This window comes from Anguilla anguilla, chromosome 13, assembly GCF_013347855.1.
Source record: "Anguilla anguilla isolate fAngAng1 chromosome 13, fAngAng1.pri, whole genome shotgun sequence".
Lineage (NCBI taxonomy): Eukaryota > Metazoa > Chordata > Actinopteri > Anguilliformes > Anguillidae > Anguilla > Anguilla anguilla.
Window position 1 is genome coordinate 3,122,780 of NC_049213.1, and position 14,721 is coordinate 3,137,500.

The 14,721-nt window shown below is 48.8% G+C and overlaps 1 protein-coding gene across 1 annotated transcript in view; it reads left to right on the forward strand.

The window, feature by feature from the left end:
- The first annotated feature begins 5,674 nt into the window (after nucleotides 1–5,674).
- ppp1r16b (protein phosphatase 1, regulatory subunit 16B) overlaps nucleotides 5,675–14,721 on the forward strand; it is a 104,952-nt gene continuing 95,905 nt past the window's right edge. The window contains exon 1 of the mRNA XM_035388786.1: nucleotides 5,675–5,814. The gene's annotated coding sequence lies outside the window, so the exon portion shown is untranslated. The remainder of the gene's footprint in view (nucleotides 5,815–14,721) is intronic.

Sequence of the window (14,721 nt, forward strand, 5' to 3'; positions counted from 1 at the left end):
CTAATTCACTGGTTTGAGGCACACTTTGTGCATTGTATTAACGTTGTTAATTACAGTGCAGCGTTGGGACTTGAGTAGCAGTAATGTTCTGCGTTTGGCTTCTGGAGCACTGGTGCGGGTTTCTTAGCCAGTTCTGACCGGATATCCGACTGCTGTCGCCACAAAGACCTGGCAACCCTGGTGACAGTGAAAGCAAAAGGCACAAACACCCGGAACTTTCTCTGCCGGTCACACCATGGAGGGCATCCGTTAATCAGGGGCAGCTATACTTGACGGAGAGCCGTTGACCTCTTGGTCATACTGCATGTTTGGATTGACACAGGGGGTAAATAAGGATATGGGGGAGGGTAGATATGTGTATCATTTAGGTTTTGGCGATACCAGTGATACTTTTAAAAAGGTACTGGTGTCTAAACGGTAACCTGAACCAATAGCTTCTCTGAAATGAATAGCAAAAGGTGACAGTAAATAATGTCTTTTTTTATTGCAAAGGCAAATAAATTGAATTTATTTGATTGTGGAAATTATACTTTATACTATACTACACTATAATTTATGCAATTTATGCTGCCGCTGAGTCAACAGAGCCAGTGCAACTTTAGCTAGTGAAGGTGTGAAGCAACGAAACGAGGCACTGAAATCTCCTTTGCGATTCAGCTCCAGGTCAATAGATCTCCAGGAAGAGGGTTGGGAGCCACTGCAATAACGTTTGGGACAAAGAGATTTTTTTTTTCTTGATATGGTTCTGTACCCCATGGTCTTAGATTTGCAATCAAATATTTCACAAAAAAAGTGCAGATCTTCAGCTTTTATTAAAGGGGATTTGAATACATTTTGGTTTCATCATGCTGAAATCACAGCATTGTTTATACCCAAATGTTATGGAGGGCCCTGTAAATAATTCAACACCAGGCCAGATGCCTGTGCTGAAACTGAAGGTCAATAAACAGCTTGCCAACATTTTGGTGGTTATGCCTACCGATGGAGACACCCTCAAACACCCCCACGGCATCAATGACACATTCCGACCCTTTTTGTCCTCTTCTTTATGATATTCATGTCTCATCTGATGAGATGAGGTCCCAATGTTTCCGTCCCCACCGGAACTTACCAGAATAAGCTCAGACACAGCTATCTGGAAGCCCCATTTTATTTAAATGAGCTGAAGAGTGCCCTTGAAGGTATGACAACAATGAACCCCCAGAGACAGATGGGTTATCTCCTGAGTTTTATCAAACCTTCTGGACTCAGTTGGGACCCCTTCTGTTGGAGATGTTCAACACCTTTATTAAGACGGGTTCCTTCTCCGCTAATTCCAACATTGCTGTTATTTCTTTGCTGCTAAAAAGAGCCCTTGGAGTGCTCAAGCTCCTGGCCCGCCTCCCTGCTAAATACAGACATGGAGTTCTGTGCTGTCCGACGAGAACCTTCTTATTCATCTGAACCAAATCGGGTTCATAAAATCCTGTTTTGCATTTGATAGCATCTTCGCCTCACATTCCTGACTCAGCTAAATATGTGGATACCTCTGACATCATCCTCTCTCTAAATGGTGAAAGCGCATTGGACTGGGTAGAGTGGAACCCCCTGTGGTCAGTTTTGGACGGGGTGAGTTTCAGTGAGGGTTTTACTGATATGGTTACGACTCTCGACACCGGCCATACAGACACCCCCTTAACAGGTGGTCTCTGCTCTAGCCACTTCCCACAGGCTAGAGGGTGTAGACAAGGATGTCCTTTAAGCCTATTTTATTCATAATTTCTGGGGAACCCATGGCTCAGAAGGTCCAGCAATCCAGGCTGCATGATCCAATAAATATAGGTGATACAATTCAATATAGCTCCCTTTTTTCTGAAAACACAATTGTTTTTATTAAGAATATATGGCCAAGTTATTGGCTCATATTTGCTCAGTTTTTGAGGATTTCTACAACATTGCAGGCTTCAAAATCAACTGAGCCACATCTGCTCTCCTGCCTTTCAATAAGGGGAGTACAGAGGCGACAAATGTGTGAGAAGTGAAACATTTTAAATACTCAGGTGTGGGAATATATCCTTCTATTGCAAACCAATGGTATCAGAGAATGACAGTAACGTCTTTCCGGCTATAGCATCAGGACAGGTGGGCTAGTTGCCAGTGTCATTTAGCCTTGGATTTCAATTGTCAAAATGAAAGTTCCCTCATCTTAATTTTGGGAACTCTTTGTTCCTGAACTCTTTGCTTTCACCACCTACTGGTTACTGGAAGAAGCAGCACACACTTTTTTAAAAATGTCAAAAATTTTGTCCAGCAAAAAAAAGTCACCTCTCGTCAAAGGTCAAGAAAAGAAGGCGAGGAAAGTTTTCCTAACTTTTAGATTTATTACTGGTCCTTTTATTATTGCTCTCTTGTAACTTTGTTTGATCAAAAAATCAATGCTTCTTGGCTTCCTATTGAACAGCATACAGTGAGGCCCAGAACAAGACCTACTTTATTCTAACATTCCTGTAAAATTGGGAAAAAAACAGTTTCAGATCAAACATCAACAACATTCTATCCATACGGCGTACAGCAAGTCGAGCCATTAAGGTCCAGCTCAAGCGGCAGAGACGCCTCAGCTTTTTTTTAGTGGTCATCCAATTAATTGTCCAAATTGTCGTGATGGGGGGTGGGGGTGGGTGCATTCCCTCCAAACATTGTGAATGATGAGGACCTTCATTCATCCCAAAACATAAAGGACAGGTTTAACCCACAAAACTCCTCATTTTAATTCTATTTACAGCTACGCATTGCAATGAAAACCTATGGTGCACTATGGGAAGTGAAGCATGATTGTGTCCCCAATGAGCAAAGTGATAAAAGACAGGACAAAATCTAGAGCCATGGCCTCAGACATATACGGGCATATATTAGACTGTGCGCAAAAAGATCTGCCTTTAAACTCTGCCTGAGCAAGTGACCTCTCCCCAATTATAGTCCAGCTAAACTGGCAGTTGGTTTGGGAAAACATCACATACTGTTCTAGGAACTGCCACCACCAAAACATTCATTATAACTGTGTTCATTGTACTGACTGTACACCCCACAGACTTCATCAGATTACATTTTTGCAGTCCCTCTATTGTAAATCATATAATAAACACACAGTACTCTTTTTTATCCATACCCTTGATAAAGATTAACAAAAAGACCATGTAAATAAAGTACACAAGCACTGAGGAATATCTTATATTCCTTATATATATCTTATATATAACAATCATGATGAATCTGTGACCTTGTGTTCTAACAGCTGCTTAAAAGGATGGCTATTCAGATGGATGCAGCCCCAAACCCTGTCCAAGCAGGAGAGCTTGTTATCATTCTTGGTGTAGCATCGGGTGAAGTTGAACAGTGCTGAGGGCCAAAGTTGAAAATATAGATTTCTGAAACAAGACAATAAACAGAATAAGAACTCTTTTTGAAATTCCAGGCCACATCATGGCCGAGGGTGGGCAGTACAGGGTTGGGTGGGGGAGAGTGTTACGGCAGATTTAGGCTGGAGTGGGGGGGTTTGATAGAGAAGAGTGGGAGGAAGACGGGATCCAGAATCTCCCTTAATCCATCTCAGCCTGATACCTGTGAGGTGGTTCAGGAGGTACCGGAAGGATTCTGGTGGGCGGGAGATGGGTGAGGTGCTTAGGGCAAGGTCTGAAGGAGAGCGCGGTGGGCGGGAGATGGGTGAGGTGCTTAGGGCAAGGTCTGAAGGAGAGCGCGGTGGGTGGGAGATGGGTGAGGTGCTTAGGGCAAGGTCTGAAGGAGAGCGCGGTGGGTGGGAGATGGGTGAGGTGCTTAGGGCAAGGTCTGAAGGAGAGCGCGGTGGGTGGGAGATAAGGCGAAACCACCGCCTGGACACTTCCTAACAGGCAACTTTCCTCTCTTTTACTTGAATGCTTCTCTCTCTTCTTGTTGTTCGTTTGTGTGTTTTCTGTCCCCGTGGTGCTGGAGCAGGTTCTACAGGCCCCTGTGTGTTGCATACGCCTTTGTGCTTGTGTATGATGGTGCTGGAGCAGGTTCTACGGGCCCCTGTGTGTTGCATACGCCTTTGTGCCTGTGTATGATGGTGTTGGAGCAGGTTCTACGGGCCCCTATGCGTTGCATACGCCTTTGTGCCCGTGTATGATGGTGCTGGAGCAGGTTCTACAGGCCCCTATGTGTTGCATACGCCTTTGTGCCCGTGTATGATGGTGCTGGAGCAGGTTCTACAGGTCCCTGTGTTGTATACACCTTTGTGCCTGTGAATGATGGTGCTGGAGCAGGTTCTACAGGCCCCTATGTGTTGCATACACCTTTGTCCCTGTGTATGATGGTGCTGGAGCAGGTTACAGGCCCGTGTTGCATACGCCTTTGTGTCTGTGTATGATGGTGCTGGAGCAGGTTCGACAGGCCCCTATGTGTTGCATATGCCTTTGTGCCTGTGTGTAATACATACAGCCAGAGGTGGAGTCAAGCAAAAATTAGTCTTTCATGTTGCATTCACCAGTCTTTTTAATTTCAAAATACAATTAACAAATGAGGGTGGATTTGGGTGGACAAGAAAATAAATGTAACAAAATCCTATAAACCACCTTTCTTAACTCTGAACAGTTGCTAAATTGGCTCGTCTGATGACCTCTGCAACTTGCAATCTCAACTATATATTGAACAAATGCTATATATGCTGTTAAACCTAATTCATATCATGAATAAAAATATACAAATGAAACTTTTTTTAACAACCTAAAACGTATCTAAGGAATGTATTTTAATGCATCATGTATATATTTGTATTTAAGAAAAACTGTTTATTGGTTACTTAAAAAAAAAAAAATATATATATATATATATATATATATTTAGAAAGACAATTAACAGAGTTTTAAAACAGCCCAATTCTCAACATACAAACGAATTATTTTGAGCCAAGACGATGGTTTGGACCATTTTGCTAAATTTATTTCGTCGTTCCCTCCCACCGCTGCACATTTTTGACGATACAGCGGATTTGAGGGGTCCCCCATCCCCCCAAATCGCAGTTTGACCCCAGAAAATCGATAGAGTCTAGGTGAAGCCTTCAGGTGGAGAATAAATAGTGAAGAAAACAAAGAGGTGCCTTTTCAAAAAGAAATATATCTGCGGTATGGTTTTAGCACTTAGTTTATGGTCATTACAGCGAGTTGTGTCTGCAGTAGCCTACAGCCTTCAACCGCCAAAACATTCGACTTATAATACAGTGGACTATTTCTGCGAACTCAAGAATCACTGTTAGATCAAAACAGAAGCATGCGTCGCCCATTGTACTATGCTCCAGAAATTAGAGAATGCATTTTTACTGAATAAACCATAACAGGCCACTTAAGCTAATTCCCGACATCTACAAGGTGTTCTGCAGGCTAAAACACAGACTGGCGATATGAACTGAAGGAGCTACGTCCGTGGAATTTGTTTTGGAATTTTAGGAGTCGCCGGGTCGCAGGAAATGAGAATAGTTCCGTTTTACCTAAATCCATCTTTCGCTATCACGGCTTACGCAAAAATAACGGACGCTGAAAAGAATTTTTTAGAACTGTTGTCTGCAGTTTTTGCTTCAGTCTCCTCCCCCGACTTCCTCGGAGTCGGCAGCCCCGCCCGAGAGGAGTGACTTCGTCTCGATGGGCGTTCTGCAGCGCACAACCGCTATTGCTCCCCCTTCGACCCATTTTAACCCATGAGCTAGACGTGCACACATGCCGTACCAAGGCGAGGAACATGCACATCCCAGAAAGATCAGCACATTTCCGCGAGTGAAATCGGAACGCGACAGTCAGTAGTGGCGCGGTGAGTGCGAAACCTCAGGGTTGCTCCTTACCTTCTTTCACCTTGGCTTGTTTTTCTTTTTCGTCGAATAAATGCAACAAACCCAAATGAAAGCAGTGGGGGAAAAGAGGCATTCTTCTAAACGATGGTGTTTGAGGCAGCTGGGAGGGGTTGGAGGGGCCAGCCAATACAATACGGCTACCTCCGTTTTTAAGCAGTTCACTGTACCGTTATAGTAGGCTACCAGTTCAAACTACCGTTAACTGCGCTAGATCTTGGGACAGAGCAAACATGTAATTGGACAATGTTTCTGGTTTAAGAAGAGCGAACGGAACAATGGCAGACTCGAGCAATCTTTTAGTTGTAACTTTGATTTGCGATCGATAGGAATTCAAAGCGGTGCAAAACGCGCGTCCCGCAAATCGTTATCGCAGGATGGAGCTTCAGATTAATGAACATAATCAGGTTTGACAGTTGGGTGTCACGGACATACCGGGCATGAATTCAGTCTTTCTGTTGGATGTCTGCTTTGGGATTGGCCAAGAGGAGTCCCGCACGTGCACTTGTGAAACACCAACACGTTATTTTTCACTTTGACCGTTGCGTGCATATCCGCTTAAAACATTAAAGCGATCAGTAAAGCGGAGGGGGCAAATCGATTTACAAACGTCTTTACTAATCATTGTGAACTGTTCTGAAGTTTTGTTCCGATCGAAGTACTGAAACGCGTTGAGGCCTCGGCTTTCGGTGTGTTTTAAATTTGGCAAAATTGGTGGAGAATCGTGTTGGTTGTTTAAAGAATTAGACCTCTAATTTCATAGGTGATCTAAAAACGATTAGCATTTGTGATGATGAAATGCATTGTAACGACAGTATCACGGCACCGATTACGTGCAATAGTGCATTTCGGCAAGTAGCAACTAATGTACATGTACAGAGTTGGCTTATCATCGTGCCATGTTCGTGGGTGAAGTGTATTTTTTCCTTCGTCCCTCGTTCTTAGAGGCATTGGCCCCTGGAGGTAGGGAAAGAGTGGACTATAGAATCGTGGCATTCGTTTATCCATAGTAACTTGTAATGACAGAATCGTTGCACGAGAGATGTTTTATCAAACTGCAGTTTAGGAGTATTTCCTGTCAGAAACCTTAGAGCACCAGGCGAGCAAACGAAGACACCTTGATCACCGCGAGAGAGTGTGATCGTTTCCTCTGTGACAAACAAACAAACAAAAAAAAAAATAGAAGAACGAAAAAAGAAATCATACCCCACTCCCTTGTCAAGGAATTCTCTGAAGCAGCCAAAAATGTAATTTTTCTGTTTGCCATCGTAAGGTTGTTGTTGTGTCTCAGCAGGTTTTAACCACATGTATTGTTGAATTCTGACACGTGTACTGTACAATTGGAAGGGAACTCCCAGTGCACCTTAAAATAAACAAACAGGTAAAAATGAAAACCATAGAAAGAAGCGCTACCTGGATAAGCCGTAAAGATGTAAGCGGCTAGCCTAAGGATAGACGGTGCTTTTTGGTATTGAGCTTATTCTGACATAGAGGAGACAAACCGAGGGACTTTTCTGTAGGACACACTTAATAAAATGCCTTCGTTTCGCTCATGGCAGGTTCCCATGAACAATTATAAAGTCCAACGTGTTTTGGCAAAGCTTTCATTCTCTGTATAAACTGGCAAAAAAAACTAAATTCAAGGATCTGGCTTGTGGAGGTGTGAAGCAGTCAAAAAAAAGCATTTATTTTTGGTCACACACACACACATATACACACACATAGAAAACGAAGCAGGGTGTAATTTTGCTGTAAATCCGCTCGTGCGAACGGCAGCGTTTTTTGGGGTGGGAGCAGAACGTCTGGGCTTTACTGTGTCCTGGCACCAGCGGCGGTTCCACTGCCTCACTGGTCAGAGAGGGACGGGAGACTGGAAAAGCTGATCTAAACGGGAGAGGATGACTGTTAGGACTGGAGAGGGAGAGTGAAAATAAACAGGACTGCTGTGGCGCTGAGCGGCTCCTCTGTGCTGAAGCAGACGGGTGTCCGCACGGAATGTTCCGGTAAATTGCGGGTCCGCGTGCGGGGCGAGCTGCCGGCCCGGGAGATGGGAAGCCGCCGTGCGGAAGGGAACGAGGCAGCGCTGCTCCTGTTCAGCCCTGCCATCCTCTGAGTGTGCGGCGGTGTGTGGAGAGAGAGCGGGGCGTGCGGGTGTGTGTGGAGAGAGAGGGGCGTGTGGGTGGGTGTGGAGAGAGAGAGAGAGGGGCGTGTGGGTGTGTGTGGAGAGAGAGTGGGGCGTGTGGGTGTGGGTGGAGAGAGAGCGGGGCATGTGGGTGTGGGTGTGTGTGGAGAAAGGGGCGTGTGGGTGTGTGTGGAGAGAGAGGGGCGTGTGTGGAGAGAGAGTGGGGCGTGTGGGTGTGTGTGTGGAGAGAGAGGGGCATGTGTGTGTGTGTGGAGAGAGGGGGCGTGTGTGTGTGTGTGTGTGGAGAGAGGGGCGTGTGGGTGTGTGTGGAGAGAGAGCGAGGCGTGTGGGTGGGTGTGTGTGTGGAGAGAGCGGGGCGTGTGGATGGGTGTGGAGAGAGAGAGAGGGGCATGTGGGTGGGTGTGTGTGTGGAGAGAGACAGAGGGGCGTGTGGGTGGGTGTGTGTGTGGAGAGAGGGGTGTGTGTGTCTGGAGAGAGAGCGGGGCGTGTGGGTGGGTGTGGAGAGAGAGAGAGGGGCGTGTGGGTGGGTGTGTGTGTGGAGAGAGAGCAGGGCGTGTGGGTGTGTGTGTGTGTGGAGAGAGAGGGGCGTGTGGGTGTGTGGAGAGAGAGCGGGGCGTGTGGGTGTGTGTGTGGAGAGAGAGGGGCGTGTGTGTGTGTGTGGAGAGAGAGAGGGGCGTGTGTGTGCGGAGAGAGGAGCGGCTCGCTCGTGGAGAGAGAGAGAGCGCTGTGTTGCGCATGGAGAGGGTTAGAGCACTGGGTCGCTGGTGGAGAGGGTTAGAGAGCTGGGTCGCTGGTGGAGAGGGTTAGAGCGCTGGGTCGCTGGTGGAGAGGGTTAGAGAGCTGGGTCTCTGGTGGAGAGGGTTAGAGCGCTGGGTCACTGGTAGAGAGGGTTAGAGCGCTGGGTCGCTGGTGGAGAGGGTTAGAGCGCTGGGTCGCTGGTGGAGAGGGTTAGAGCACTGGGTCACTGGTGGAGAGGGTTAGAGCGCTGGGTCACTGGTAGAGAGGGTTAGAGCGCTGGGTCACTGGTGGAGAGGGTTAGAGCGCTGGGTCGCTGGTGGAGAGGGTTAGAGCGCTGGGTCACTGGTAGAGAGGGTTAGAGCGCTGCGTCGCTTGTGGAGAGGGTTAGAGCGCTGGGTCGCTGGTGGAGAGGGTTAGAGCGCTGGGTCGCTGGTGGAGAGGGTTAGGGCGCTGGGTCGCTGGTGGAGAGGGTTAGAGCGCTGGGTCACTGGTGGAGAGGGTTAGAGCGCTGGGTCACTGATGGAGAGGGTTAGAGCACTGGTTCGCTGGTGGAGAGGGTTAGAGCGCTGGGTCGCTGGTGGAGAGGGTTAGGGTGCTGGGTCACTGGTGGAGAGGGTTAGAGCGCTGGGTCACTGGTGGAGAGGGTTAGAGAGCTGGGTCACTGGTAGAGAGGGTTAGAGCGCTGGGTCACTGGTGGAGAGGGTTAGAGCGCTGGGTCACTGGTGGAGAGGGTTAGAGAGCTGGGTCACTGGTAGAGAGGGTTAGAGCGCTGGGTCACTGGTGGAGAGGGTTAGAGCGCTGGGTCACTGGTGGAGAGGGTTAGAGCGCTGGGTCTCTGGTGGAGAGGGTTAGAGCGCTGGGTCTCTGGTGGAGAGGGTTAGAGCGCTGGGTCACTGGTGGAGAGGGTTAGAACGCTGGGTCGCTGGTGGAGAGGGTTAGAGTGCTGGGTCGCTGGTGGAGAGGGTTAGAGCGCTGGGTCACTGGTGGAGAGGGTTAGAACGCTGGGTCGCTGGTGGAGAGAGTTAGAGCGCTGGGTCGCTGGTGGAGAGGGTTAGAGCACTGGGTCACTGGTGGAGAGGGTTAGAGCGCTGGGTCTCTGGTGGAGAGGGTTAGAGCGCTGGGTCTCTGGTGGAGAGGGTTAGAGCGCTGGGTCACTGGTGGAGAGGGTTAGAACGCTGGGTCGCTGGTGGAGAGGGTTAGAGTGCTGGGTCGCTGGTGGAGAGGGTTAGAGCGCTGGGTCACTGGTGGAGAGGGTTAGAACGCTGGGTCGCTGGTGGAGAGAGTTAGAGCGCTGGGTCGCTGGTGGAGAGGGTTAGAGCACTGGGTCGCTTGGCCTCTTCACTGCAGTGCTGCCTGTCAGCTTCGGTTAAGGACAAGCCTCCCCCCCCCCCCCCCCCCCCCCTCCGCATACCCCCCCCTCCCGCATACCCCCACCATCTCTGCCAGCTGGGTTACACAAGAGGGACAACACCCCGCGGACATGCACTCACACACACACACACACACACACTCACACACACCGCCATGCACACACATGGACATGCACACACACACACACACACGCACGCACACGTGGGCAAGTACACGCACACAGACACATACACACATGGACAGGCACATATACACACATGCGGACACAAGTACACATCCACAGAGACACGCTACATATACACAAGTGGACACATACACACACTTTCAGGGATATAAACATGCACAGACAGACAGACAGACACACACACACACACACACACATACACACACTTTCAGGGATATAAACATGCACAGACAGACACACACATACACACACACACACACACACACACGCATGCACGGACCACTGCATCTATTTCACCAGTCGGGAAAGTGATGTTTGAGATTTGAGGTTTACTGCTCTGTTTACTGACTAACCCGAATGACAGATGAGGTGGTGGTCCAGCCGCTTTCTCTTTCCGTTCTGATGGCTTTTCATCGGATGTCTTTATGATCTACGTTTCATTTGTGTTTAAAAGTTTTTTTTTGCAGTCTACCCGTCTGAGCCCCTTCTGCAGAATAACGAGCGTGCTAATTATTTACGGTTCCGCCCCTCGTACCCTGTGCTTCCAGCAGGTTCCGGAGTCTTCCAGCGCATAACTCTGTGCTCATGTTGAAATATTAATACCTTGGGGATGCCGCCAGGCATAAATAAGTTTTTACTTTTTAATATAGCCCGTGTCTGTCGGCGGGGTGATTGATGGCACAGCTGCCGTGGGTGCATTAAATCACGCTGTTCCCGCGCGGCTGCAGCGAGACGAGCCCATTGGCTGCCCGCGCGTTTGACTGGCGGCCGTTTGAATCTGGAGAACTCGGGCAGCTTTCCTCACGCTGCCGAGCGCTGCCGAGCGCTGTTGAGGAGGTGTTCTCTAAGAGTCCTGGTCTGTTCGCTCGCTGCTGAATGCCTGTTAGCTGATTGGATCTGAGTGCCAGCAGACACTGACTGCTGCTGCTGTCAGCTGATTGGAGCAGATTTCCAGCAGACATTGACCACTGCTGTTAGCTGATTGGATGAGAGCGCCAGCGGACCCTGACCGCTGCTGTTAGCCGATTGGAGCAGAAACTGACCGCTGCTGTTAGCTGATTGGAGCAGAAAGTGACCGCTGCTGTTAGCTGATTGGAGCAGAAACTGACCGCTGCTGTTAGCTGATTGGAGCAGAAACTGACCGCTGCTGTTAGCTGATTGGAGCAGAAACTGACCGCTGCTGTTAGCTGATTGGAGCAGAAACTGACCGCTGCTGTTAGCTGATTGGAGCAGAAACTGACCGCTGCTGTTAGCTGATTGGAGCAAAGTGCCAGCAGACACTACCCGTTCCATTGGCTTTGTGAGGAGAGCTGGTCTGGGGGACTGCGTGCGGGAGGTGTACTGTGTGCGGGAGGTGTACTGCAGGCTATTGTAGCTGAAGTTCATACTGCAGTGTCCCCCGTGGCTCAGTGACAGTGGGACACCAGGAGCTCTGTGTGCCAGTGTGAGGAAGAGACTGTGTGTGTCCAGGTGCCTGGTACTGTCCTGTGTGTGTGTGTGTGTGTGTGTCTGCTTGTCTGACCGTGTGTGTGTCTGCTTGTCTGACCATGTGTGTGGGTGTGTGTGTGTACACATGCATGTGTATGTGTGTGCGTGTGTGTGCCTGTGTGTGTGTATCTCTGATTGTCTGACTGTGTGTGTGTGTGTGTGTGTGTGTGTGTCCCTGATTGTCTGACTCTGTGATGGTGTTTGTGTGTACACATGCATGTGTATGTGTGTGCGTGTGTGTGTGTATCTCTGATTGTCTGACTGTGTGTGTGTGTGTGTGTCACTGATTGTCTGACTGTGTGGGGGTGTGTGTGTACACATGCATGTGTATGTGTGTGCGTGTGTGTGTGTGTGTGTGTATCTCTGATTGTCTGACTATGTGTGTGTGTGTGTCACTGATTGTCTGACTCTGTGTGGGTGTGTGTGTGTGCACATGCATGTGTATGTGTGTGCCTGTGTGTGTGTATCTCTGATTGTCTGACTATGTGTGTGTGTGTGTCACTGATTGTCTGACTGTGTGGGTGTGTGTGTGTCTCTGATTGTCTGACTCTGTGTGGGTGTGTGTACACATGCATGTGTATGTGTGTGCCTGTGTGTGTGTCACTGATTGTCTGACTGTGTGGGTGTGTGTGCGTACATATGCATTTGTGTGCGTGCAGGTGTGTGCTTGTGTGTGCCTGTGTGCCTGTGTGCGTGTGTGTATCGCTGATTGTCTGTCTTTGTGTGTGTGCTGCTTCAGCAAACTCTATCCATTCCCTCAGTGTGATTCCTCCTCAGGAATCTGTGGGCCAATCGGTGGGTGAGTTTCGGCTGGTCCTGGAATCTGTGGGCCAATCGGTGGGTGAGTTTGGGTTGACTCAGGAATCTGTGGGCCAATCGGTGGGTGAGTTTCGACTGGCACAGGAAGTTAGCTCATGCTTTTTGGCCCACGCTGCTGCGGCAGGAAGTCTCTGGATTCCAGGGCCCATTGTGAGGAGTCTTCCTCACATTGTTATGAAGAGGAACAGCATGGGGCTGAGAGCACGAACCTGGGCTACTCAGCACAGTCTGTAACAGCACAGTCTCTGTGTGTAACAGCACAGTCTGTAACAGCACAGTCTCTGTGTGTAACAGCAGTGTTTCCTACAGGTTGAGAAAGCTGTGATAGACTCTGTGTGTGGGGGTGGGGGGTGGGAGGAGGGCTGACTTGTTTTGAAAACACAACGGCCAGCTCCATTTCACTTAGTGTAGCTTTATTTTATCCCGAATCACCAAAAAATAAAAAGCCCAAAAATATGTATAAACTAAAAGGAGCCCACAAAAAAATTGCAACTGACTTTTAAAATTTAACAGTGAAAAAGAAGCACAGAGAAATGACAGTCAGCCATTTCTCACTTTGACATTTGAAAGAAAAAATATTGAATACAAAGCATAGTGTGCTGCTCACAAAACTAACTAACGTAGACTCACGGCGTTCCAAACAAACCATGGAGAGGCGGCCGCTGCATGCAGGTAACATCCCTTCAGTGGCAGTGTTTCTCTAGAATGAAAGCTGATTATGATTTTGGTTGCTTATTGGCTCTCAGTGATGACACAGATGTGAATTGGGCCAATAATGTTTGAGAACAGGACAAAGCAACTCCTCGGAATACCATACGTGCTCCTAACACCGCAAATTTTGCAGTCAGAAATCGGAATGCCAGGAGTCTATGTTAAAGACAATAATTATTTTTGGGCGGGGGCAGATCTATTTGAGTGGGCTGCCCGAATACAGTCAGTGTATGGGAAACACTGACACAGTCTTCGTTGGATAACCGTGTGGCACTTAAGGCTCTAATCAGCACAGTCTGTTTATCCTGTGGCACAGGGTTCCGCTCAGCACAGTCTGTTTATCCTGTGGCACTGAGGGCTCTGCTCAGCCCAGTCTGTTTATCCTGTGGCACAGGGCTCTGCTCAGCACAGTCTGTTTATCCTGTGCCACTGAAGGCGCTGCTCAGCACAGTCTGTTTATCCTGTGGCACTGAAGGCTCTGCTCAGCACAGTCTGTTTATCCTGTGGCACAGGGCTCTGCTCAGCACAGTCTGTTTATCCTGTGGCACCGGGCTTGCTCAGCACAGTCTGTTTATCCTGTGGCACTGAAGGCTCTGCTCAGCACAGTCTGTTTATCCTGTGGCACAGGGCTCTGCTCAGCACAGTCTGTTTATCCTGTGGCACCGGGCTTGCTCAGCACAGTCTGTTTATCCTGTGGCACTTAAGGCTCTGCTCAGCACAGTCTGTTTATCCTGTGGCACAGGGTTCTGCTCAGCACAGTCTTTTTATCCTGTGGCACTTAAGGCTCTGCTCAGCACAGTCTGTTTATCCTGTGGCACTTAAGGCTCTGCTCAGCACAGTCTGTTTATCCTGTGGCACAGGGTTCTGCTCAGCACAGTCTGTTTATCCTGTGGCACCGAGGGTTCTGCTCAACACAGTCTGTTTATCCTTTGGCACTGAGGGTTCTGCTCAGCACAGTCTGTTTACCCTGTGGCACTCAGGGCTGTGCTCAGCACAGTCTGTTTATCCTGTGGCACTGAGGGCTCTGCTCAGCACAGTCTGTTTATCCTGTGGCACAGGGTTCTGCTCAGCACAGTCTGTTTACCCTGTGGCACTCAGGGCTGTGCTCAGCACAGTCTGTTTATCCTGTCGCACACAGGGCTCTGAACAGCACAGTCTGTTTATCCTGTGGCACTCAGGGCTCTGCTCAGCATAGACTGTTTATCCTGTGGCACAGGGCTATGCTCAGCACAGTCTGTTTATCCTGTGGCACAGGGCTCTGCTCAGCACAGTTTGTTTATCCTGTGGCACAGGGTTCTGCTCAGCACAGTCTATTTATCCTGTGGCACGTTACCGATTAGTTGACTAGAACACTGCCTGTTTTATGCCAAATACGCTATACACAATCCATAATTGAAAAGCAGCATACTCAAATGT